We start from the raw sequence: 27,436 nt of genomic DNA, 5'->3' as shown, positions 1-27,436 counted from the left end.
AGCAGTAAAGAACTAAAGTGGATGGTTTGGACCACAAGCACTCTCTATTTTTAAAATACTTAAGGAATCAACTTCAATAAATGACTATCCCTGAAATGATTTAAAAAGTCTACCACTAGAACCTGCCAAATTAAAAAAATAAACTGAAAAATATGCGGAAAGTCAGAGTGACATATTTGACTGAGAATGAGGGTACAGATGTGCTGGAACAATTTATATAGTGGGGGTGCTGAGAATCATTGAACCAAACTGTAAACCTCGTATAAGATGGAAACCACTTCAAGCTAGGGCAGGAGGGGCGGGGGGAGGGTGCAGCAGCCACTCCCAGCACCCATGCCTGGATATAATTTAAGGATTGGAGTTTTCATCAGCCAGTCAGGTTTCATTTAAATTACTGTTAATAGGTTTGCACAAATGTAACTGGTTGGCACTTAGTAAACAATTCTACTGATGATGCATAAGAAGGATTACTATTTTTATTTTGTTATATTGCAGTATTCCTCAAATATGCTAGACACTGTACATGCTCATAGGAAGACTTAGCCCCAGTTTTCAATCTTTCAATTTAATAGAATCCAGCTCACTGTCTCTCAGTTGTGTTGGTCTGCAGGGTCAGCAAAAGTAAAATAAACCAAAACCAAACCAAACCAAAAAGAGTTGTTATACCAATAAAATAAAAACCAGCAGGATCTTATTAAAGGGGAAAAGGCAAAATGCCACATTTATTGTGAATGCAGAAAGAATCATAGTAAGCAGTTAGTTTTATAGCTATAACATTCCATTCAATCTCATATTTATTCACACATTCATTCATACACACAAACACACAGGTTCTGCAAGGTTGTTATAGTTACCAGCCTTAGAGTTGCTCATGCCAAGCCACTGGCCAGGTGGCCTGGACATGAGGAGGGAGCAGGGCCTTGTCAGATGCTCATCTGATGCTCCTGGAAGTTGGTTTGCAGAATCAGACCCCAAAGTTCTCACTTTCTAGAGTCCATTTTTATAGGAATTTCTTCCTATGCCAGTCTATGGGAATTGCTTCATCATGCTGTTGCTGAATCAATCAGCAGATGGCACATTCCTGACGGCTCCGTGCTGCCAGATGTTATCTTGTTCTTTGGTTCTCCCATTCTTGAGGCTGTTGGGTGGATTCCAGTCTGCCCTCCGGGGGTCCTCTGCTTATTTCCACTTGACGCCTTCTTCAGCCGATGGACACTGGATTCTTAGGCTGGCATCTCCCTGATCATTCAATTATTATCCACACCAAGCATCCATCCACAGACATCCTTTATCTCTATTTTAATCACAATTGTTAACAAAGCGAGATGAATACAACAAAAGGGCAGGGAGTCTCTGGGTGCTGTTTCTGTTGTTACAGAGTATTGCTTTGAGTCTCTCTCTGTGTGAGTAGTAGTTGTTACAAAGAATTGCTTTGAGAACAGACTCTGTCTTAGAATGTACTAACACAATTAGCAGCTTGCAAGTTTCACACATAGAGGGAGAGAAACAGTACCAAAAACCAAGAGACCTCTTAATTAGTAATAACCTGGAATTTAAACTATGGGGAATCAAACTCATTTGTGATTTTAATACAGAACTTCTTTAACATGATCCAACAGAGTAGTGTCTTATTTTGGCCAGCAAATAAGACTGAGTAAGCACAGAAAACTTATCTGGTCAGTTAGGATGGTACCATTTTCCATAGTCACTTTTTGGATTACAACCACTCTTGCTCAAAAGTCAGGAAATATCTGCTTTAATTTAGGCATGGAGCAGCGTGCACCATCCTGGCACTAGGGAATATTGCAGCACAGAGGTCAGAAGACAGCACCACATATGAGTTATAGTTCTGAAGGGTGGAGCTCTGTGGAGCTCTAAAGCCTGTCTCTCTCACCAACAGAAGTTGGTCCAATAAAAGATATCAACTCACCCACCTTGTCTCTCTAATACCCTGGAACCAACAGGGCTACAGCTACACTGCATAGTTCTGAAGGGTAGCAGCCAGCAAGTAGATTATAGAAAGAGAGAGAAGTGGGAATGAGAGCAGGAGGGGGCCAAGAAAGAGGAGCAAACTAACTGCAGCATAATCTACTATGACAGCACGATGAGGGGGGATGCATTGTAGTACTGGTAATGTCACTGTTGGAACACCATTGTACAGCACTGCACAGAAACAGTGGAAGGAATAAAAGGAAAGATTGCATAACACACTGGAAAGTGGATCCCACAGAAGCCACCAAACGGAGAATGAGTGGGCCAATGTAATGTCTTTACCTTAACAATTGCATAAGCCTGCCACGTGCTACTGTCAAGTGCCATTGGCAGGTGTGCCCTCTGTATCCACAAGCCAAATATCTGCATTCTCCCCTCCTCTTTTGCATAGCCTTCTACAGTAACCAGACAGCCTGATACGGGCCATTTGCCCTCTCTGGCTACTTCTGTAATCATCCTGGACCATAGGAAGCAAAAATATTTTCACTGAGCTTCCCATGTTATTCAGTTGCCTTGAGGTCAGATGTGAGCCATAAAAATGCATTTAAATAAATATACAGTAGTTGCGGGATGGAAATGTACAATGCTCATCTGTTCAGGGCCTCTAACTATGGATGCTTCACATGACAGGAATGATAGCCTCTTGTTTTGCAGTGCTTTGGCAGGGCTGGGGGAGGCAGGACATTGGTGCACACTACACAAACAGTTTTGTTTTAGTTGCTCATTTTTTAGAGCTGGTTGGATTGATCGGGCCCTTAAAAGTAGAAGATCATATAACTCACAAGACAATTATTCTCCAAAGCAGTGGTTCTCAACCTTTTTTAGTCAGAAATGAGGGGCTGCAGTTGAGCCTGGGACTAGTTAGCTCAGCAGAGCTACAGTAGAACCACCTGATTAGCTGAGGGGAGTCACCAGGCCTGCTTTTAAACTCTACCAACACAGCTGTGATCGAACCTGTGCCTGCCTTGAACTCCCAGCCTTGCTCCAACCCTGCTCCTTGCCCTGTTCCTGTCCTGTTCCAGCCATAGGTGCTGACTTCTTCTCTACCCAGGGGGTGTTCGACCCCCCCTCCGCTCCAGGCCTGCCCTCACTCTATCCCTTCCTCCAAGACCTCACCCCTGCCCTGCCTCTTCCCGCCCTACCCCCACCCCTTTCTGTCTCTTTCCACCCCCTCCCCTGAGCACCTCTTGCACGCTGTTGAACAGCTGTTCCGCGGTGTGCAGGAGGTGCTGGAAGGGAGGGGGAGGAGTTGATTGGGGGGCCGCTGGTGGGTGGGAGGCACAGGCGCTGCAGGGAGGGGGAAGCTGGCTGCCAGTGGGTGCTAAACACCCGCTAATTTTTTTCCATGGGTGCTCCAGGGCTGGAGCACCCACAGAGTCAGCGCCTATGACTCCAGCCCTGCTCCCTGCCTGGTGTGATAACTAGTATATGTTTGTTGCCTTCCTGCTTCCTGTTCATTTCCTGGTTTCTGCTCCCTGAACTCAGTGTTCCAGTTTATGCATGTGGCGTTGGTTGTATGCAGCCGCATTCACTCCATCCCCCTCCCTCTGGCGCTCTCTCCCATGGTCATTCACTTGCTCATTTTCACCAGGCTGGGGCAAGGGGTTGGGGAGCAAGAGGGGTGAGGGCTCTGGCTGAGGGTGTGGGCTCTGGGGTGGGGCTGGGATGAGAGGTTTGAGGTGTACGAGGGGGGTCTGGGCTGGGGGATGGGGCTGAGGGATTCGGAGTGTGGAAGGGGGCTCCAGTCTGAGGCAGGGGTTTGGGGTGTTGGAGGGGGTGTGGGCTCTGGGGTGGGGCAATAAATGAGGGGTTTGGAGTACAGGAAGGGGTTCCAGGCTGATGCAGGGGGTTGGGGTGCGGAAGGGGGTGAGGACTCCAGCTGATGGTGCAGGCTTGGGGTGGGGCCAGGGATGAGAGGTTTGGGGTGCATGAGGGGGCTCTGGGCTGGGGCTGAGGGGTTCAAAGTGCAGGAGTGAGTGCGGGCTCTGGGAGGGAGTTTGGAGGGGGCCCAGGGCTGGGGTGTGGGCTCTGGGAGGGAGTTTGGGTGCGGGAGGGGGCTCAGGGCTGGGGGTTGGGGCATCGGAGGGGGTGTGGGCTCCAGGCGGTGCTTACCTTGGGCAACTCCCAGAAGCAGGGACATGTCCCTCTGGCTCCTAGGTGGAGGGAGCAGGGCGCTCTGTGCTGCCTACGTCCACAGGCACTGCCCCTGCAGCTCCCATTGGCCGTGGCTTCTGGCCAATAGGAGCTGCGGAGTTGGTGCTTGGGGTGGAGGCAGTGCCTAAAGCCCCGCTGGCTGTCCCTGTGCCTAGGAGTCAGAGGGGGGACATGCCAGCCCCTACATGGAGCCAGGTAGGGAGCCTGCCAGCCCCGCCAACCAGATTTTTAACAGCCCAGTCAGCAGTGCTGACCAAAGCCACCACAGCTCCCTTTTCAACCACGTTTTCCAGTTAAAAACCAGACACCTGGGAACCCTAAGAAGGCACCACTGAAGTGGGGGTACTGTCAGGAATAAGGGCCTGCAGCTGAGCCTGGGACTAATTAGCTCAGCCTCCAGGCAGATTAATCAACAGCTGAGCTGCAGCAGAACTGCCTGATTGTTGGAGGGGAGCCAGCTGGCCTGCTTTGAAGCTTAGCAGCAGTAGCAGGTGACTGGCTGCTCCAAGCTTACATCTGCAGCTGCAATCGCTCCTGTGTCTGCCTGACCCCCCCACTCCCCTCCCAGCCTTGCTCCTTTCCTGCTCTGGTCTGCTCCAGCCTTACTCCTTGCCTGGTTCCTGACTCCAGCTCCAACGACGAGGCCTGACTGCTCATGCTCCAGCCCTGGATACTCAGGACCCTCCTTTGTAAACCTTAATGGTCTGTCACAACTCAGTAAATAGTTTTCTTGCAAAGTACATCTGGCTCACTAAATATTTCTTACCCACAATATATAATATACAAATTAACATAATAAATACTAAATAAGTACATCATGTATACCTAGCAGGGTAGGGTTGACAACTTTCTAATCGCACAAAACCGAACACCCTTGCCCCACCCCTTCCCCGCCCCTTCCCTGAGGCTTCACCCCAACCCATTCCTTCTCTGAGGCTCCACTCACTCCATCCCCCCTCCCTCCATTGCTCGCTCTCCCCCACCCGTTTTCACTGGGCTGGGGCAGAGGGTTAGGGTGTGGGAGAGGGTGAGGGCTCTGGCAGGGGGTGTGGACTCCAGAGTGGGGCCAGAAATAAGGGGATCAGGGTGCGGGAGGGGGCTCTGGGCTGGAGAAGGGGGTTAGGGTGCGGGAAGGGGTGAGGGCTCTGGCTGGGGGTGCAGGCTGAGGGCAGGGGCCATGGAATTCGGAGTGCAGGAGTGGGCTCAATGGGAGCTGCAGGGGCAGCGCTTACATCAGGTGGTTCCCAGGCGTCAGCACAGCGGGGCTAAGGCAGGCTCCCTGCCTGCCTGGCTTCGCGCGGCTCCTGGAAGCGGCTGTCATGTCCAGCGGCAAGGTGTGCACTGCCTGCGCCTGCAGGTGCTGCCCCTGCAGCTCCCATTGGCTGTGGTTCCCAGCCAATGGGAGCTGCGGAGCTGGCACTGGGGGCAGGGGCAGGGGCAGCACGTGGAGCCTCACTGGCTGCCGCTGCGCCTAGGAGTTGGACATGGCTGCTGCTTCCAGGAGCCATGCAAAGCCAGGTTAGGCAGGGAGCTGCCTTAGCTCTTCTGCACCCCCGACCGGACTTTTAATGGCCCGGTCAGCAGTGCTGACCGGAGCCGCAAGGATCCCTTTTCAACTGGGCATTCCAGTCAAAAACCGGATGCCTGGAAATCCTACAGCAGGGGCTGCTGCACCTCCTGTCCCACAGGACTGGCCGGCTGGGCTTGCCTCCACTCCCTGGTCCGGGTGTTGCAACCTGCAGGGTCACAGCACTGGTTGGCTTTGGCTCAGACCTCCCTCCCACCAACAGGGGGCTGGCTGTGCGTGTGTGAATGGTATTGTGACCTGGCACATGGGGTCACAACATTGCTCACTCAGATTTGGCCCAGCCAGGCCCCCGACATCGGGGGCGGGGGCAGCTGGACCAAAGTGAGTGATGCTGAGACTCCATGCATTGCTCACAATACCTGGTGTGGGGAGCTGACCCCAACCAGTCCCATGGGACTAGAGCAGCAGGAGCCACTGTGGCAGGATGAGTGCAGGTTGGGTTCTTCAAACCTTCCCCCGGAACTCTCACCCGCATGGGGGCAGAACATGCCACCCTCTTTGCCTCACCTCCTCACAGATCTCCCATGCAACTCTGACCCATTCTGGCAACCCAAATCTGGATTGAGAAACCCTGATCTATAGCATCTCTCTCTCCCCAATGGTCTTGCATTTCACACAATCAGTATTTATGCTCCATTACTTTTAATAAGTACAACAGTTGTTTCAAATCCTTCAGATTTGTACCTTCTTGTTTCATGATTTCAAACAGACAGACTAACAGTAAAATCTGTTGAACCCCTAGCTGTGTCCAGTACTTCAGAACATAAGAACAGCCATACTGGGTCAGACCAATGTCCATCTAGCCCAGCATCCTGTTTTCCAACACTGGCCTGTGCCAGATGCTTCAGAGAGCATGAACAGAATAGGGCAATTATCGAGTGATCCATCTCCTGTCATCCAGTCCCACCTTCTGGCAGTTAGTGGTTTAGGGACACCCAGAGCATGAAGTTACATCCCTGACAATCTTGGCTAATAGCTATTAGAATCATAGAAATATAGGACTAAAAGGGACCTCGATAGGTCATCTAGTCCAGTCCCCTGCACTGAGGCAGGACTAAGTATTATCTACCATCTCTGACTGGTGTTTGTCTAACCTGTTCTTAAAAACCGTCAATGACAGAGATCCCACACCCTCCCTAGGTAACTTGTTCCAGTACTTAATTACCCTGACAGTTAGGAATTGTTTCCTGATGTTTAACCTAAATCTCCCTTGCTGCAATATAAACCCATCACTTCTTGCCCTATCCTCAGTGGTTAAGGAGAACAATTTATCACCCTGCTCTTTATAACAACCTTTTACATAATTGAAAACTATGTCCCCACTCAGTCTTCTCTTCTCCAGACTAAACAAACCCAATTTTTTTTCATTCTTTTCTCATTTTCTAGACCTTTAATCATTTTAGATTAGCTCTCCTCTGGACTTTCTCCAGTTTGTTCACATCTTTCCTGAAATGTGGTACCCAAAATTGGATACAGTACTCCAGTTGAGCCTTAGCAGTGCTGAATAGAGTAGAAGAATTAATTGTCATGTCTTTGTTTCAACACTTCTGCTAATACATCCCAGAATGTTGCTCATGGTTTTTGCAGCAATATAACATTGTTGGCTCATATTTAGTTTGTGATCCACTATACCCCCTGATCCATTTAGGCACTACTCCTTCATAGACAGTCATTTCCCATTTTGTATTTGTGCAATTGATAATTCTTTCCTAAGTGCAGTACTTTGCATTTGTCCTTATTGAATTTCATTCACTTTATTTAATTTTTTTTTTTTGCAGTTTGTCAAGATCATTTTGAATTCTAATCCTGTCCTCCAAAGCGCTTGCAATCCCTTCCAGCTTGGTATCAGCCATAAACTTTTTCAGTGTACTCTCTATGCCATTATCCAAGTAATTTATGAAGATATTGAACAGAACTGGACGTAGGGCAGATCGCTGCAGGACCTCACTCGATATGCCCTTCCCACTTAACTGTGAACCATTGATAACTACTCATTGAGTACAGTTTTCCAACCAGTTGTGCACCCATGTTATAGTAGGTTCATTGAGGCTGTATTTCCCTAGTTTGCTTATGAGAAGGTCCTGTTAGACAGTATCAAAAGCCTTACTGAACTCGAGAAATATTATTACAAAATGGTTGATATGATGGACCTATCCTCCATGCTTGTATTTCTTATGCACTATTGGAATTGCAGAGCTACTTAAAGAGCAATCACATAATCTGAATGTATTTGTTAATGACTTAGGCCTAGATTGTCTCCCACTAGCTCCACAGAAGGGTCTACTTTGCACATGGGAGCTCCTGCCCTCCCCCTGGAAGGGGGCTCAGCCGCCTCATCAGCAGATGCTAGAGAAAGGGACGGAGACTCAGCGCGCAGAGAGTGGCAGGAATGGGTGGGTCTGTCACAGGGCCAGAAGAATACATATTGTCCCCTCTCAAGCACTGTGGAAATTAATCAGAAAAAATAATGCATCCTGGGAGAGGTGGGGTTTGCCATGGCCAGGGAAAGGCCCTGGTAATGTGGCTGCAATGGAGCTGTGCTGCCAGGTTGTGGTGGGGGCCACGAAGGAACAGAATCAGTGCAGGGGCAAAGGGACTCACACAGATGGTTCTGGCCTCCTGTGATTTCTCTGGGATTTGTATAGATCCTGGGGGGTCTCACCCACATTTGAGGAGAGTCCTTCAGTCTTTGCTGCTGGGACCAAATCCTGACCTCCCAATAGGATGAGCTAAGGGAATTCTGTGAGGGCCTCTTTGTGAGAAGTTCTTCTCCTTAAGCCCCATTCCAAGGGCAAGGATGATCAGAGGCTGACATGCATACCAAGCTAATTTTAGAAAAATACTTCCCTGAAATGACCCCCACTGCACTATTAAATCAGTTTGGACTCTATGCGTATTTTCACATAAAATCTCAAAAAAAGTAAAAAAAATAAGGTTTACTTTTTAACTAGAAGTCTGTTCAAAGATCACCCCTCTCTGTACAGGCATCAGTGTAAGTATGTGTATTCCTGTTATAGTTTAACAAAGAGCCTTTGGGTGAGGTGCAGTTTTACAGATATTCCGATTAAAGTAATCAGATGTAAGCACTGTCATGTGTGTCATTTGGCTTCTGCCAGTAAATTCACTCCCAGTTCCAGAGAGAAGAATGGTGGGAAGTTCAATCCTGTATCGGTGACAGAACTGTTATTCAAAGGGAACATCACTGTCTAGTACTAGAGAGGGGGGGGATCAGACATGAACATTCTTTTCCAATGAACATAACTGCAGGATAACTAGTTTTAGTACAGATGTTTTAATTGTGATATACAATCTCATTAGCCCACAAGAATGCCCGTGTTTTTTTTCTGTCCTACAGCTATGCAGCATTCATTCCTCTGAAAACAAACGTATCATTTGGTACAATAAAATTAATCAGCAGATGTTATAGCGGGATGGAATAGTGCAGTGAAAATGTACTGCATCTTTAGAATCCATGGGGCCACACCCTCATCTGATCTAGATTGGCATAGTTTCATAGAAGTCAGTGGCCAGACGCTGGTTCACTGCAGCTGAGGATCTGACCCAAAAGGTAATCAGATATTGCCGCACCAGGCCATCTGCCACGAAATGGACAATGTCTTATAAATTGTGTCTTAAGCCTCCAAAACATTTCCATGTGAAAGTCATGCTAATCAGCTCTTTTGCACTATTCCTTAATGGCACTAGCAAAACGCAAGGAATCTAGATTAATTCACTACGCACCCAGTTGTAGATTATTTCATGTTTGCATTCTGACAGGGTGAAATTTACGTCAGTAAAGAAGAAGGAGGCCTGCCCACAGAGTGCCCTCTGGAACGCTTGAGGACCCTTAAACCAGTAGCTCTGAAACTTATTTGATCGCACCCCCCTTCTTTGTGTCTGTAATAGTTTATGCACCACCCTCGCCACACAAGTAATATACAGCTATATGCTGCAGCGGTGCTTCACTTGAATCATTTTTGGCTTCTTTGTTTTTCACTTGAGTTGGGTTTTTTTCCTGCTGCATGAATGAGACAATGATCCATTGTAATAAGAGCAAAAGCAAAATTGTGATTTTGGTCCATGCTTACAATTAAATGTGCAACATCGTGTTGTAGCAAACATATTAAATGTACAGATGGCAACGACCGTGTATAATGCTATGCAAACCTAACAGAAATCTGCCAAAATGCACAGCGCCATCTGAGGACCTGATATGTCTGGAGGAATCATCTTTGCTTGTTATTCATTGCTGTGGGGAAAATGTTCACCGTAAGTTGTTTTTCCCCCCCTAAGCTTCTCATGCCCCCCCCCATACATTCCGCGCCCCCCTGGGGGACTGCCCTCCAATTTGAGAACCTCTGCCTTAAGCCCTGCATTAAAGGCTAAAGTGATGAACAGGGCCTTCTGCACTGGGGTGAATTTCAGCCGTATGTCATGAAAAGCACACCAAAGAGATTTCTAACTCATATTTTCACTGTGTTTTCTGTAAATATTTGGTGACTAACATAAAAAGGGTTTTAACTGTTGGGTGTGTGGGTGTGAATGGCAGTGAACAAAGTATTGGAAAAGCGAGGAGTTTGTAGCATCACAATATCCACTCTCCACTCCTTTCAGTAATTTGACTGAAGTGATATGCTGCAATATAATACAAAAGGATCACAAGACTAGGGTTCTTACACTTGTAAAGATATGTGGTTGATGTATTGTCTTGTGGCTTGGTTTATCCTTTCATTGTGTGTGCTAGAAGAAGAACACTTGTGGTGTCAGTAATGAGAGACTAATTAGGATCTCTGAGTGAGGATTCCCACTTATCTACAACTGAACACTCAAGGGATGAGTAGTAAGGAGGTCCCTAAGATCTTGTCTACATGGGTTTATAAAAATGATTGTGTCTGCCTGAGGCTTTTGACTTCAATTGGTTTTAAAATGGACCCGGTTAGGATGTCTGGGAGAATTCCCCTATGTAGACAAGACATATGAAGCTACATCTTTGGTCCACCTCACATGGGCAAGTAATTCCACTCTGTTCATAGTGGGGTGGGCAGAAGGAAAAGTCTTTCTCTGTGGAAAAATTTTGGTAGATCTGGGTCCCGTATAGACTTACGCCACTGCTGAGGTAAGGGGAAGAATCCGATCCTCTGGCTACAAGTTGAGGCTTTTAGAGTCTGTACATTAGTATGTCATTTTACAGAGAGGTTTTTCACTAGGACTAGAGATTTGCCTATTTTAAGAAAATAAGAGCCTGAATCAAATTCCACTGAAATTAATGGGAGTCTTTCCAATGATTTCCAGGGATTTTGGATCAGACCCTAAGTTAGCTAGCTCTTGGGCTTTCAAACCAGACCCATCTCTAATTTTTTAAAGCCTTTGGTTTATAACCCTTGTGCTTTTTTCTTTTTTTTGCAAATTACTGAATTTCTTCCAACTGTTAACAAGCAAGTAGAGAAAGCACTTCACTGACTCATCACATTTTGAGACAGTTTGGCTCTTCAGTTTCCTGTGAGCAAGTTAGCTACAGGATAATGCAAAGCAGTGACTAAAGACTCACACTTCCTCATTCAGTTCTTTTTAAAGCTAAGCTGTGTTTTGATATTAGTCAGAATCCCACTAATAAATGAAGAAACCAGAGAACTTACTTTTCACTGTATACTGTGATCAGCTTTTTGAGCAAAGTATTTGGCATGCTGGACCAGCATGCATAGCAGAATGAAAGCCCATTCATGGGATTTAGTGTAATTGGAAGTCAAGTCACAGTAACATTATGGCAATGATAGTGCTATTTCTAAGAAGCCTGTAATGAGAATGGAATGCACCCTGTTTCTGCCTGCCAGTGCTAAAAATGTAGAGATTCATTAGGGAACATGAAAAGAGAGAGGAAAAGGAAATCCCAGAGTTTTTCCATCAAAATCTTAATATATTCTATGTAGAATCGAAGCTGAGGGAGTGTGGGTGTGTCAATTCTTCTTCTACCTCTTGCATGTGACTACAAAAAGGGATGATCCTTTTATCAATCACACACTGACCCACTTCTGAAATGGGCTGCCAAAGCACTGACTCCTTTTAACTTTGTGCACAGTACCAGCCCTGTTAGTCCATAGAAGAGTGTCCCTGCTGCCCCAGCACCCTCCATTCCATAAAGGGGGATTCATCTCCTGGGGGTGGATGCAGACAGTGTTTCCATCTCTGGCCTCCATCAGTGTTTTTGGCAAGGAAGGGAAAGTTTAAAATGGCCTTCATAGGATCTCAACCAGAAGGGATGTGCCATAACCACAATGCGTCCCTGGCCAGCACCGCCAATTGTTTTGTCTTTGGTGGCCTTGTACAAGGTACCCCATTAAGAAGGGAGGTTAGGGCCACCTTTTCTTACTACTGCCTATATCCCCCCTATTTCTACTTCCACCGTGTTCTAAGCCAGCAGACCCCAGCATTGGCTGTGGGTGAATCAGGCCCTGTGTGTCCACAGCTAACCATTTAAACAATGCTCTCTTCCGAGGCTTGTGAGAATTTAGGCTCCCTGTTCATTCTGAGAGTAAGGGCTGATTAGGCATTTCATTTCCCAAACCATAGTAGTTTGAAAATCACATCAATTATTTTTCATGTGCAGCTGGTTTTTATACACAAACTATAGCTCTAGGCCTTTTTTCCTCTTTACCACACATTTTGGACAAGCTGGAATGAAGGGGAACCAGCTAATCTGCGCATGGATTCGGGGCGGGGGGAGTGAAGAAAGATGTTGGTGGATAGTAAACATGACTTGCAATAGAATCCACAATTTACTCACTACATTATGGCCGTCACCATTTTCTTTGGATCTCATGTAACCTTTGCTCCTGCTGGCTCCCTTCCTTTTCTGCATTATTGACCTCTAAATATCAAAAAGATTATGAAATTTATGTGCCAAAACAACCTATGACACAAACATTTTAATTCAGTTGCTCAGTAAGTCATTACTGAGCATGTTACCATCCAGTTCAGCTTCCAGCCAGGAGTGGGCTCACCCACAAGCACAAGAAAGTACTATTTGAGGACAGAGGAGAGCTGGCTCAGGGGAGATCTGGGAGCAGCCTTAGAGCCAGAGTAGCAGGCCAGAGACAGGAGCTTGGGAGCTGGCTGTGCAGGGAAGGCTGGCTAGCAGACAGCTTGGGAGCATGCAGGGACCCACACGCTCTTACTTCATTCATAGCCTGCAGTCTGAGAGCTGGAACTGGAGGGCTTGAGAGCTGGATAGACACACACTATTGCTGGCAGGAGGCCAGGAGTAGCCTCAGCAGGAGAACAAAGGGCTGCAGTACCAGGCAAGAGGACTGTGTGGAGGGGTTACACAGGGACTTTCATTCCCCTGTACTGCACTGCCATAGGAATAGGGCTGCCACCTGTAACTAAATAATTGCATCTTTGATCTCAGGCAGTCTTAATTAAGGAATCCCCAGTTATTTCTTGGGAATCTGGGAGCATTTATGGGAAACCACCCGAGAGCAAGAGAGTCTGAAGGGCCTCGGGCTTGGAACACCTACAGTGCTTCCCTCCAAGCATGTGGTACACCCAGCATGATGAACATGTCTATGATATACTGCTGAGCTGGGAAATCTTTCTGCAGATACTACTGCTTTATGTGAACCATAAAAAAGCCCCCCACTCGTACACTAAACTGCAAAGTCTTTATCAGAATCTTCTGAAGTTACAGCAGAAGCTCAGTTACAAACACCTCGGGAATGTTGGTAACTCTGAACAAAATGTTTCAAAAGTTTAAAACTGAATATTGACTTAATACAGCTTTGAAACTGTATTGTGCAGAAGAAAAATGCTGCTTTTAACCATCTTAATATAAATAAAACAAGCACAGAAACAGTTTCCTTATCTTGTCAAATTTTTTTTTAAAAAAACTTTCCCTTTTTTAGTAGTTTACATCTAACACAGTACTGTACAATATTTGCTTTTTTTCCCCATCTGTGCTGCCTGATTGCATACTTCCGGTTCCAAATGAGGTGTGTGGTTGACCGGTCAGTTTGTAACTCTGGTGTTCGTAACTCTGAGGTTTTACTGTATTCATTGTTGTGCAGATGAATTCATTTGTCCACTAGTGAGAGAAAGTGACATCTAGTGTCAGCTTCAAGACAAAGACCATGGCAACATTCATATACGATTGTAGCACTAAGTATCACAGTCAGAGATTGGCAGACTGGGGGCGGGGGCTGGTCACACCCACTACATTGGCAGAAGAAGTAGGGAGATGTAGAGTCAGCACAGCAGACTCTACATCACTACAGGATTCCTCCTGGACTTGGCTGATCTTCTTGGGGCCAGATACATTGGCTTTACAACCAGAATTTGCTGAAGCGTGGTGCAAAGTGGCCAAAGGACTGATCATATATTGGGACCTCTGAGTGAGCGGAAAATATGTAAGCTCATATCAAGGTGCTGGGGACTATTTTAGGGACTGAGAAGTAGAAACTTTGTCATAGATTCTTGTCCTGGCTCTGCCACTGATTCACTCTGTGGCCTTGGGCAAATCATGTAACTTCTCTGGAACAGATCAATCTCTGTTGCAGCACCCATAATTTCAATTAATTTAACCAGGCTTGAATTTGGCTCGGTGTCTGTTTCCCCTTCTGTAAAAATGCTTAACTGGTTAATGTTTGTATAATTCTCTGAAAACATAAAATATATCATATATCGTGAAGTAGTATCTTCCTACTGTCTAGGTATCTGAGGAGACAAAAGTGCATTGGTTTATCCCAGGCAATATATGAAATATCTAGTGCTGATGTACTATACCCCGCCCAATATGTTAATTTTAAGCAGGAGTATGTGAATAACTGGTGTGTAGAGCTAAGAGCTCTCACACTTTGTCAAGTTACAATCCCGTCTTCAGAATTTGGAGCACAGGCTCGTTAGACCGGGTTAGATGCCTGTCCATCCCAATGCACCTTTTCCCAGTATCGGAATCCCAGCACAGCTTTCACTTAGGCTATTGGTAGCCTCTCCAGACATACTGTATGTCTTGCTTTTTGATGCTACGCACATGCAGAATCGAGCCCTGAGCATAACTGATCTCTGCTAAATGTACAGAGGATGGAATTCAAATGATCAAAAGACAGATGAATTACCCTTTAATGTAGTAGCATCCAGGGATAACTACATGGATCAGGACTAGGTTTATGAAAGGAAGCCACATGAGCTCTGATTCCAGGGAAGCTAGTCAATGTTAGAAAGATTAATCTGGGTTTAAAATTTGATGTGCTAAACCAGTGATACTCAAGTGGATCTACCTGTGGGCTGATTTGAGAATTTGTGACAAGACGGGGCCATTTATGCAGAAGGCTGACAAAAACAAAACCCCTTCATTTCCCAACGAATAAAGACCTTGACTGCAACATAAGCATTAGTGTTTCTATTTTTAAACAAAGTTGATAAATCAACATTATTACCCGTGTTTGTGGAACCCTCTAAAGGGAGAGGTGACATTGATGATCTCTGACAAGTTTTGTGAAGAGTGGTTTGTAGGAGGTCAGGGCAAGGTGCATGCACTGGTGAAGATGTTCATATGGCAGGTGACTGCGGTGTTGGTTTTTTATAAAGTTCATTGTAGAAAACCCGGATTCACTGAGGTACATTGATCCAAACATCGTTAAAAGATAGATGGCTAGTTTTTGGCTATTCTGAAACTGGTCAGCATATTGAGTCCAGAAATCACAAAGTCCCATTTCTCTGAATTTTGCCTTCAAGACATCTGAGCTCTGGAGCCTTACAATTTCTAATGGAAAGGCACCTTAATCAGTTGAATCAAGAATGTTCTTTGCTTCAGAAGGGCAAGGTCCATCAGTAGAGACAACAAGCGTTTTACCTTTTCAAAAATGATCTCTCCTGTGATGTAGGTTTCTAATGGTATTAAGCACAAAAAAATCTTCCTTGAAAATTTCACTATAATAAAATCTAACAAACAGTGATAGCTGGGCAGTGTCACTTAAATTGCTTGATTTATCCACTGCAAGAGACATGTATTTGGTATTTTTTAAATCAGAAAGCAGTGCTGACAAACAGCCTTCGTAAATTACCTCCAATCTGTGCACTGCCATGGAATCAGATAGGGGAACTTGCTTCACACGGTTCACCATGTAATCTTTGTTTTTATCTCCTGCAAAAAGCTCCTCCAGCATTTCCAATGTACACTCCCTCACGAGCTCAGCATCTAGGAAAGGCTTTTTCTTTTTAGCTAGTACCCCAGTATCCGAAGAGAAGCAGCTGTTGCTTTTTCCTGCACAGTTGCTGATGTTGTGAGAATGACATCTGAAGTGTGATAAAAAGACTTCAGATTTTCAATTTTGTCACATCTTGCAACACTGCCAGCAGGATAGGCCATGTTGACATTACTGTGCTTTGATTCAAAGTGGTGCCTTGTGTTGATGACCTTACAGATGGATACAGAGGTTTGGCATATTAGACACAAAGGTTTTGCATTTAAATGAGGTGGGATAAGAAGAAAATCTGCTCTCCAGTTTGGTTAAAAGCTTGGTTTTTGCTGTCAACTTTGCAATGTTTACTCCCACTCACATTCATTTTTTGCTCCATTTCCATCACTAATGAAAAAATGGGCGATGTCCAGGGCTGGCCTTAGGGAAAATGGCACTTTGGGTGAACTTGTATTTTGGTGCCCTTTCTTGGAGTTCAGCCCCAGGCAGTGAATTTAATTATAAACTTTTTTTTTTTTTTTTTTTTTTTTTTAAAAGGTGAGTTGGCAGGCCCCACAGGAAGCCTTAGCAGCCCACAGGCCACCTATCGAGTATCACTGTGCTAACCCATGTCTCAATAGACAAACAGAACAGACACCCATTTTATATTCCAAGATTTCCTGACCTGTCTTCTAGTCACGTAAAGGATAATGTGTGCGGTGCAGGAACCTAAGGCTAGGTCTACACTACCACGGTAAATTGTTTTAAGTTACACCAGTTATGTTATTCTAGCTAGATCCACTTACAACATGGTGTAGACATCGCGGTGTCGACAGGAGACGCTCTCCCACTAACTTAGCATGTCTTCACCACACCCGCTAAATCAATGTCGCTGCATCAATTGCAGCAGCACTGATGTAGCCCTGTAGCAAAGACATGCCCTCAGTATGGTACTTCCTGCATAGCAGGAGACAGACTATGATACTGTGATGCACTAGAAGACTTAGATTAGAGGCAATCTGTAGCAGCTATTTTGATCTCTCACTGTAGTTAGATCTTATGGTACAAGTTATTGAATGCGAGTGTCACTAGGCTAGCAGAATAGTTTGTGGTCAATAACAGAACCCACAAGGGGAATTTCTTTTCCCATGCATCTAATGTACGCATTTGAAGAATTTCTCTGGTATGTTATGTAATCAAACAACTCAATTTCTCATACATGATATTAGAAGAGTGTGTTAGCTTAAAAACCCACACAAAATGCACTGTATCTTTGTTGTTTTGACAGCATACTATTATAAACCCCATAATGGGGTATAGCTGTTGTTATAAGTAAGGCTACAATTTGGTCATGGAGGTTGCGGAAGTCACAGTATCTGTGACTTCTGCAGACCTCCGTGACTTCAGCCCGCAGCAGCTCGGAGCTGCAGGGTACTCCCACCTCCCGTGGTGGCCGGAAGCTGCAGGGTACCCCTGCTGCCCGGAGTGGTGGGGGTCCCCCACAGCTCCCCTGCCACCCGGAGTGGCAGGAGTCCCCTGCAGCTCACCAGTCACCATGGATGCAGGGGGCCCTTCCCCACAGCTCCCCAGCCTCCACAGCGGGGAATCCCCTGGAGCTCCCCAGCCACCACGGGTGGCAGGGGTGTGTGTGTCTCCCACAGCTCCCCAGCCTTAGTTATAAGACACACACATATGGGGCCTGTACAGTAGTCAGTGACCATTCATAGTGTTCAACCTTGGATCGTTAGGATGCTTTCAAACATGGCATTTTATAGGTACTTAAATGCGATGGGCTTGATTCTCCACTGTGCCCCAACTCTGCTCAGGTGCAGTGAAGAGGGAAGGCTGACAGGGAGCCAGCCGTGGCACCCTGATTCTCAGTTGTCCTGCCCTAGCATAAATGAAGGCTCAAGGGGGCCTCTGGGACTTTATGCCAGTAGAGTGTTGGATGGAGCAGAGCCTCATTCTGCCATAATTCCCCCTTAACTTTAGATGCCCCCACCCCTTTACTCCCCATGTCTGTGCCATGCCCAGGGCATTCCAGGCACGCTGTGAAGACTCAGATCTGGGCCCCCCTTCTCCACGCTGGAGAGAAAACCCTGCAGTCATCACTAAATACTTCCTAGCCTTCTCTGAAGCAGTCTCATTAATTAGCCCATCCCAGTCTACCTGCAGAAATAACTGCCAGATTGTTTAATCTTTCATGCCCCATGGATGTTCTTAGATAAGTCTGATTAAATTTAGCTTGATGAAACTCCTTTCATTAGCAGCCAGTTATAGGAAGACAGCACTATATATAGTGCCATTAGGGAAACTTGCATCTGAAAGACCTTTTGTGAACGTAGTTAAGGAGATCAACTGACGCCTTTGCACCCAAGTCATGCTTAAAGATTGCCAGTTTTTGCAAGCCAAAGAGCTCAGTGTTGTTCTCAAAACTGAGTTTAGATCCTCAGGGTAGCTGCTTGCTAAATTTCAGGTGTGCCTCTTTGGTCTTCACTGCTGAGGCTTTTCAGGTTCTCAGCAGTCAATAAAGCAATCCTTTCTCTGACTCCACTGTACATACACATCCTAGTGTCCAACTGTATTAATATTGTGTCTAAAATAGGGTTGAAAACCCTCATATTCAAGAACGGTTCCAGGATCTGATGACCTTTCATCTTCTACAATTCCACCTGACATTACTTTCCTTCAAGACAGTTTCTCTCTGCACAGCATGGTTATTCCTAACATTTCAGCCTGTGAAGCAGCAGCTTCCTTACAGGCAATAAGTAAAAAAAGGCAGTAATTCTGATAAAGCATTTCAAAGGCTGCCAAGTAAACCACAAGCCATTTTAGCATCAAGATCAGGACTCCGCAATTTTTTGCTCAAAATGTAAATTTTCTATAAGATAGTATACCACATCTCGGCCAAAGCACGAAACAAAAACTCTGAAACATTTGTTTGTATGCTATCACCTTCCAACTGAAGTTCTGGCATAAGATTGTGTGAAACGTTGATCTTATCTAACGCATCAAGAACACCCGCAACCTGATTTCATAATGGACAGATTGACTCTACCACTTATTAACCATCTTGTCGTGCTTGGGCATTTCAGTGTAATGCTAATATGCTTTTTCAACACATCCCAACAACTAGTAGAAGCAGAAGACAAGGTATACAATCTTTGAACAATTCCAAAAAATAGAACTTGAAACGAGGCAGCAGCTTGACCAAAAAGATGCAGTGAGTGGGCAGCGCATGGGACAATAGATGCCTATTGATTTACCTGCTGCATTCAATTTTGAACACTTTTGTATACTGCAGCCATCTTAGTTCCATTGTCACAGCTCTGTTCCTTGCAACCAGCCAGACCTAAAATGTTTTATTGCAAATTCTCTAAAACCACCTCCTAGTGCCCTCCTGTTTTGGTGAGGATATCAGTGAAATATATAAAGTCTGTATCTACATGTGATGAAAGTTCATACTTCCCTGGGAAAGTACTTGTCTGCCAGCAACCAGAGTGTTGATCTGCAAGGTCCCTTCTCAACCTTGAAGAGGGCTGCGTGTCATGCAGTTCACAGCGCTGAAAGCTTTTCAACAACTTGTAAATAAAGCTCCTCTTTTGGAAGACAGTGGGCAGGAGCACATCCGGGCCAGTTTCTCTGCTCACTAAGGTCATGTGGCCTTTCTGTAGCTGGAAAAAGCCAGTGGAGGACTCCCATCATCAGGGCAATGCTGCTGGTGACAGCCGAGTTGCCACCCATGGTAGCTGCCCTCCTCACACCCAGCATAAGGGGGAAAAGAGGGGCTGCTGGGGGCGACGAACGTGCATCCCAGAGTATGGAGCAGCATTGCAGAACAGAGTTCCACCACTTGATTCTCCAGTGGCTTAAGTTAGGCTTAATCATGACTAGGCCTAATTTTCCCCAGAACCAGAACTGCAACCGCTCCCTGTGTCCCCACTTCCTCCACTTTGTCCAAGAGCAGCTCCAACACAGTGGAGAATCAAGCCCCTATCAGAGCATATTCCATAGCTGAGCAGGTAGGCTGGAAGCTCCGAGCCCCTTAAAAATTTACTTTTTCAACAAAGGTGGTAGCCCACAAAGGCTACTTAGGCAAAGACGCTAAGTGCCAGGCCCCATACAGCCAGACATAGTCAGGTTTTTGGAACCTACCACATTTGGAAAAGTTTGAACTCTGAAGAAACCCATTCAGCCTGATCTCATTCAATCCTACTTGAATTGACACAGGCAGGAAAATGTTCTTCTCTGAATATATTACACTGATAGAATCAGCCAGGCAGCCTCCCTTTGATGCAGCTATCAGGAGAGGGGAAACAGGAGAGGGGAAACATTTCCCCCTGAAATGGTATGATGCATCTGACGTTTTTCTGAGAGCGATTTTCAGTCATAACTTTAAGCAGAATGAAGAATATAATGTGGTATAGATTAGAGGTTTACCAGACTCATTCATGCACCTTGCTTACGTTGCTCCACATTTCCCATGCTGAAGGCCTGCCTGATCCTGAATTCCTGACCCATCCAATCTCCTAGGAAAGTCAAGGGAAGATGTGATTGAGTAAGGGATTCAGGATTGGGCATCAAGTGCAGAGATCATTTCATCCATGACTGAAATGCAGCCACTTCTGTGGTGAAAGACAGTAATGGGAGTTAAATCAAGACTTCAGATTGAATGCCATTATACATAGAGAATATGCCTGCTTAAATACATGGAGATTTTCTATGATGAAACCCCCACACAGGACCACTTCCATTAGGCAACCCTTATGTTCTAAGTGACCACTTTAAAGTAAACCCAGTGTTTCCAGAATAATTTTGTCCACTTGCACTTAAAGGCTGCCTCTACTGGACAACTGACTTTTCTGATCCTTTAGACTGTTACTTCAGACCATTTTCATTGTACATACATTTATGGGTTGCGAGGGGGACTAGAGAGAAGAGAAAGAGCACATCAGACGGTAATTAGGAGTGACCCGAAAATACATAGCAGGATGCTACTTCATTTTTAGGCATGACAGTTCTAACATCCTACAACAGTTGCACATAATAGTACATAGGATGGGTTAATCTAGAGATAAACTCAGACATTTTAAAGAGTATCATCTATATACTACCTCTACCAAAACAGTCTGTGTGGGTGGGAGAGTAGAAGTGAGCAAGCCTTCATATCGGTGTCTTTTTCTCATCATTGTCACTATTTTCCTGGGTCCCAGTCTTTCCTTCGTCTTCTATGTCTCTCCCCAGATCCCCCATCTATTTTCCTCCCACCATGGTCTGTATATTTTCCCTCATCATCTAGCTCCCCACCTGGTCTCTCTTCCCCTCTGTATCCCTGGGCTGGCACCAATTCTTTCCCTCCCTTTCTCTCTTTCCCTTCCCTGGGTTCCCCTCCTCCACATTTCTTTTGCCAAATTATGTTAGGAGATTGTGTTGGAGAAATTATTGCCAAAGAATACAAGACAATTAAGTAATAAGAGAGACATTAAAGCATGACAGACTATACTTTTCTGGGCAATTATTACATATCTCGTTTTGTGGTATAAGGCACGAGTCCAAAAGTCGAATCACTTTAGGTTCACAAGAAAAGAAAATACTGTTCCTCCCCCATGCCCTTTTTAAAAAAGGAATTTAGATCTAGTGAAAAGTGCCCTGTGACAGCCCTGAAATCCCCTATCCTCACAACTGGGACAGCTGTGATAGTGGTAGGGCAAGTATCCCATACAGTGCCTCACCCTCAAGTCACTTCTGCAAGGACACCTCTAAGGACAAGAGGGTAGTTTAGGTCCCAATCTCACAAAGAGTTATGCTCATGCTTAACTTTAGGCACTGTGAGGAGTCCCATTGAAGCCAATGGACCTATCATTGTGGGCTAAAGATAAACACATGCATAAGTATTACTGGAGCCTAAGTCTTCATGCCCAGTTAAGTGCAAAATGCTGAGCCAATTAGTGTACTAGTATGTTTTCACCTTAAAAGCTCTATCATAAAGAAAAATGGACACCATGTGTAAATAATAAGAACAAAAGAACAGCCATACTGGGTCAGACCAAAGGTCCATCTAGCCCAATATCCTGTCTTCCTACAGTGGCCAATGCCAGGTGCCCCAGAAGGAAAGAACAGAACAGGCAATCATCAAGTGATCCATCCCCTATCACCCATTCCCAGCTTCTGGCAAACAGAAGCTAGGGACACCATCCCTGCCCATCCTGGCTAATAGCCATTGATGGACCTATCCTCTGTTAATTTATCTAGCTCTTTTTTGAACCCTGTTATAGTCTTGGCCTTCACAACATCCTCTGGCAAGGAGTTCCACAGGTTGGCTGCGCGTTGTGTGAGAAAAACCTTCCTTTGGTTGTTTTAAACCTGCTGCCTATTAATTTCATTTGGTGGCTCCTAGTTCTTGTGTTATGAGAAGGAGCAAATAACACTTCCTTATTGACTTTCTTCACACCAGTCATGATTTTATAGACCTCTGTCATATCCCCCCTTTGAAAAGAGATGTCAAAGATGAAAAGTCCCAGTCTTATTAATCTCTCTCTTCATACAGAAGCCGTTCCATACCCCTAATATTTTTTGTTGCCCTTTTCAGAACCTTTTCCAATTCCAATATATCTTTTTTGAGATGGGGTGACCAGATCTGCATGCAGTATTCAAGATGTAGGCATACCATGGATTTATGTAGAGGCAATAAGATATTTTCTGTCTTATTATCCATCCCTTACTTAATGATTCCCCAACATTCTGTTCACTTTTTTGACTGCCGCTGCACATTGAGTGGATGTTTTCAAAGCACTATCCATAATGACTCCACGATCTCATTCTTTGAGTGATAACAGCTAATTTAGACCCCATCATTTTATATGCATGGTCAGGATTGTGTTTTACAATGAGCATTACTTTGTATTTATCAACATTGAATTTCATCTGCCATTTTATCGTGGAAAATAGAGAAGATGTTTTTATACACACAGACCATGAAAAAATGGGTGTTTATCACTACAAAAGGTTTTCTCTCCCCCCACCCCACTCTCCTGCTGGTAATAGCTTATCTAAAGTGATCACTCTCCTTACAATGTGTATGATAATCAAGGTGGGCCATTTTCAGCACAAATCCAGGGTTTAACAAGAACGTCTGAGGAACAGTGGTGGGGGGGAAGGAATAAACAAGGGGAAATAAGTTACTTTTTATAATGAATCCACCATCTTCTGTATTTTCCACAGTATGCATCCGATGCAGTGAGCTGTAGCTCACGAAAGCTTATGCTCAAATAAATTGGTTAGTCTCTAAGGTGCCACAAGTACTCCTTTTCTTTTTGCGAATACAGACTAACACGGCTGTTACTCTGAAATCTGCCATTTTGTTGCCCAGTCACGCAGTTTTGTGAGATCCTTTTGTAGCTCTTCATAGTCTGCTTGGGACTTAACTATCTAAGTAGTTTTGTATCATCATCTGCAAATTTTGCCACCTCACTGTTTGCCACTTTTTCCAGATCATTTATGAATATGTTGGACAGACTGGTCCCCATACAGACCCCCGAGGGACACCACTATTTACCTCTCTCCATTCTGAGAACTGACCATTTATTCCTACCCTTTATTTCCTATCTTTTAACCAGTTACCAATCACTGAGAGGACCTTCCCTCTTATTCCATTGGTAAGGGAACTTGTCAAAGGCTTTCTGAAGTACACTATATCCACTGGATCCCCCTTGTCTACATGCTTGTTGACCCCCCTCAAAGAATTCTGGTAGATTGTAAAGGGAAATCATGCCTCATCAAAAACCATGTTGACCCTTGCCCAACAAATTATTTTTATCTAGGTGTCTGACAATTTTGTAGTGGTAAACACCCATTTTTTCATGCTTTGTGTGTATAAAAAGATCTTCTATACTTTCCACAGTATGCATCCGATGAAGTGAGCTGTAGCTCACGAAAGCTTATGCTCAAATAAATTGGTTGGTCTCTAAGGTGCCACAAGTACTCCTTTTCTTTTTGCGAATACAGACTAACACGGCTGTTACTCTGAAATCTGACAATTTTGTTCTTTTCTACAGTTTCAACCAGTTTGTCTGGTACTGAAGTCAGGCTTACCGGCCTGCAATTGCTGGGATCACCTCTGGAGCCCTTTTTAAAAATTGGTCCACATTAGCTATCCTCCAGTCATTTGTTACAGAAGCTGATTTAAATGATAGGTTACAAACTACAGTAGTTAGCAGTTCTGCAATTTCACATTTGAGTTCCTTCAGAACTCTTGGGTGAGTACCATCTGATCTGGTGACTTTATTACTGCTTAGTTTATCAATTTGTTCTAAAACCTCCTCTAATAACACCTCAATCTGGGACAGTTCCTCAGATTTGTCACCTAAAAAGAACGGCTAAGGTTTGGGAATCTCCCTCACATCCTCAGCTGTGAAGACCGGTGCAAAGAATTTATTTAGTTTCTCCGCAATGGCCTTATTGTCCTTGAGTGCTCCTTTAGCATCTTGATCATCCAGTGGTCCCACTGGTTGCTTAGCAGGCTTCCTGCTTCTGATGAACTTAAATTTATTTTTGCTATTACTTTGAGTCTTTGGCTAGCTGTTATTCAAATTCTTTTTTGGCCTTTCTAATTATATTTTTACTCTTCATTTGCCAGAGTTTATGCTTCTTTCTATTTTCCTCACTAGGATTTGACTTCCACTTTTTAAAGGATGCCTTTTTGTCTCTCCTTGTTTTTTTTACTTTGTTGTTTAGCCATGGTAGCACTTTTTCGGTTCTCTCTGTTTTTTAATTTGGGATATACATTTAAGTTGAGCCTTTATTATGGTGTCTTAAACATTTCCATGCAACTTACAGGGATTTCACTTTTGGTCCTGTACCTTTTAATTTCTGTTTAACTAACTTCCTCATTTTTGTGTAGTCCCCCTTTCTGAAATTAAATGCTACAGTATTGGGCTGCTGTAGTGTTTTCCCTGCCACAGGGATGTTAAATTTAATTATGGTAGTTTTTCAAAAAGAGAGACATTATTAAGGGCACAAGAGCAAACTATCCCACTGCGTAGGAAAGATAGGAAGTATGGCAAGAGACCACCCTGATTTAACCAGGAGACCTTCAATGATCTAAAAATAAGAATTTAAAAAAAAAAAAAAAAAAAAGAGAGAGAGAGAGAGTCCTACAAAAAGTGGAAACTAGGTCAAATGACAAATGATGAATATAAACAAACACAAGTATGTAGGGACAAAATTAGAAAGGCCAAGGCACAAAACGAGATCAAACTAGCTAGAGACATAAAGGGTAACAAGAAAACATTCTACAAATACATTAAAAGCAAGAGGAAGACCAAGGACAGGGTAGGCCCGTTACTCAGTGGTGGGTGGGGGGTGGAATAATAACAGAAAATGTGGAAATGGCAGAGGTGCTTAATGACTTCTTTGTTTCGGTTTTCACCAAGAAAGTTGGTAGTGATTGGACATCTAACATTGTTAATACCAGTGAGAATGAGGTAGAATCAGAGGCTAAAATAGGGAAACAACAAGTTAAAAATTACTTAGACAAGTTAGAGGTCTTCAAGTCACCTGGGCCTGATGAAATGCATCCTAGAATACTCAAGGAGCTGACTGAGGAGATATCTGAGCCCTTAGCAATTATCTTTGAAAGTCAAAGAAGAAAGGAGAGATTCCAGAAGACTGGAAAAGGGCAAATATAGTGTCAATCTATAAAAAGGGAAATAAGGACAACCCGGGGTATTACAGACTTAACTTCTGTACCCAGAAAGATAATGGAGCAAATAATTAAGCTATTTGCAAGCATCTAGAAGATAATAAGTAACAATCAGCATGGATTTGTCAAAAACAAATCATGTCAGACCAACCCGATAGCTTTCTTTGACAGCGTAACAAGACTTGTGGATAGGGGGAAAGCGGTCGACGTGGTATATCTTGACTTAGTATAGCTTTTGATACTGTCTTGCATGACCTTCTCATAAACAAACTAGGGAAATGCAACCTAGATGGAGCTACTATAAGGTGGGTGCATAGTTGGTTGGAAAACCGTTCCTAGGAGTAGTTATAAGTGGTTACAGACATGCTGGAAGGGCATAACAAATGGGGTCCCACAGGGATCAGTTTGTAAAGCATTATGCATGTATTTATGTTTTAATATGCATGCTCTGATTTATGTCTGTGATGTCTTGTATTATTTACCTGGGAAATGGTAATATTAAAAATCACCATCTTGAACGGTGGCTAGTAGCTGTTTGGTAGTCGTGTTGGCTACCCTTCTCTTTGGAACTTTGGCACCCTTTTGTTTGAGTTTGGTGCTCTTTTGTGGAAAGGTGGGAAAAGGACTGGTCAGGTGGTCACTAATCTGACTAGAGGATATAAAAGCCCCACACACAGGCTCTAGGGTACTGTCCTGCCTAGCAGCAGCCCGCACTCACATCATCGGATCAAGAACCACCGGAAGATCTCAGAGATACCACCACAGCTACTTACCTGAGAAGTGATCCTGATCCTAATCCTGGTTCAGCAATCAAAGTTCCGAGTTCCTCCTGCGCCACCTGTCATCCCCAAGTGCAGTGGTAGGTCTGGATCCAACATCTCAAGGCCGAGGCAGACGATCAGATGAACTTTGATCTGTAAAGTATAAATACCTTTGTCTGTCATTTGTAGAGGGAGAGGGTTCTGGGCTTTATGCCCATGCAAGTCACTGAGATATTTTGTCCATTCACTTACCTTATGTTAAATAAAGCACCTTTTTAGTGTACCTTTTCTTGTCCCTTATCCTTATTTGCACTGAGATCAATAAGGTGATATATCCTAATTCAGGGACAGCTGTACCTGTGACTTCTTAGCAGGGGTCCATAACATCCTTAATTTCTTCCCCCACATTGATACATTGTAACAAGTTCTGGGTACTGTTCAATATCTTCATCAGTGATTTAGATAATGTCATAGAGAGTACACTTTGAAAGTTTGTGGGTGATACCAAGCTGGGAGGGGTTAAAAGTGCTTTGGAGGATAGGATTAAAATTCAAAATGATCTGGACAAACTGGAGAAATGGTCTGAAATAAACAGAATGAAATTCAATAAGGACAAATGCAAAGTACTTCAGTTAGGAAGGAACAATCAGTTGCACACATACAAAATGGGAAATGACTGCCTAGGAAGGAGTACTGCGGAAAGGGATCTGGGGGTCATAGTGGACCACAAGCTAAATATGAGTGAACAGTGTAACGCTGTTGCAAAAAAAGCTAACATCATTCTGGGATGTATTATCAGGAGTGTTGTAAGCAAGACACGAGAAATAATTCTTCCGCTCTACTCCGCGCTGATTAGGCCTCAGCTGGAGTATTGTGTCCAGTTCTGGGCGCCACATTTCAGGAAAGATGTGGACAAATTGGAGAAAGTCCAGAGAAGAGCAACAAAAAATGATTAAAGGTCTAGAAAACATGACAACATGGCATATTTCAGTGAAGCAGCAAGTACACCACAAACACACATGCTACAGACAACAAACTTACCCCAAGACTCACGTAATCATTCTTCCTTCAC

At 44.4% G+C, this 27,436-nt stretch overlaps 1 protein-coding gene across 1 annotated transcript in view; it reads right to left on the bottom strand.

Moving 5' to 3' along the window:
• Positions 1 to 26,518, bottom strand: part of NTN4 (netrin 4) — a 131,383-nt gene extending 104,865 nt beyond the window's left edge. The window contains exon 1 of the mRNA XM_074941877.1: positions 26,377 to 26,518. The gene's annotated coding sequence lies outside the window, so the exon portion shown is untranslated. The remainder of the gene's footprint in view (positions 1 to 26,376) is intronic.
• Between the last annotated feature and the right edge of the window lie 918 nt (positions 26,519 to 27,436).

This window comes from Natator depressus, chromosome 1 (genome assembly GCF_965152275.1).
Source record: "Natator depressus isolate rNatDep1 chromosome 1, rNatDep2.hap1, whole genome shotgun sequence".
In the NCBI taxonomy this organism is placed as follows: Eukaryota; Metazoa; Chordata; order Testudines; family Cheloniidae; genus Natator; species Natator depressus.
Note: the sequence above shows the minus strand (reverse complement) of the source record. Positions and strands in the feature narration are given on the sequence as shown.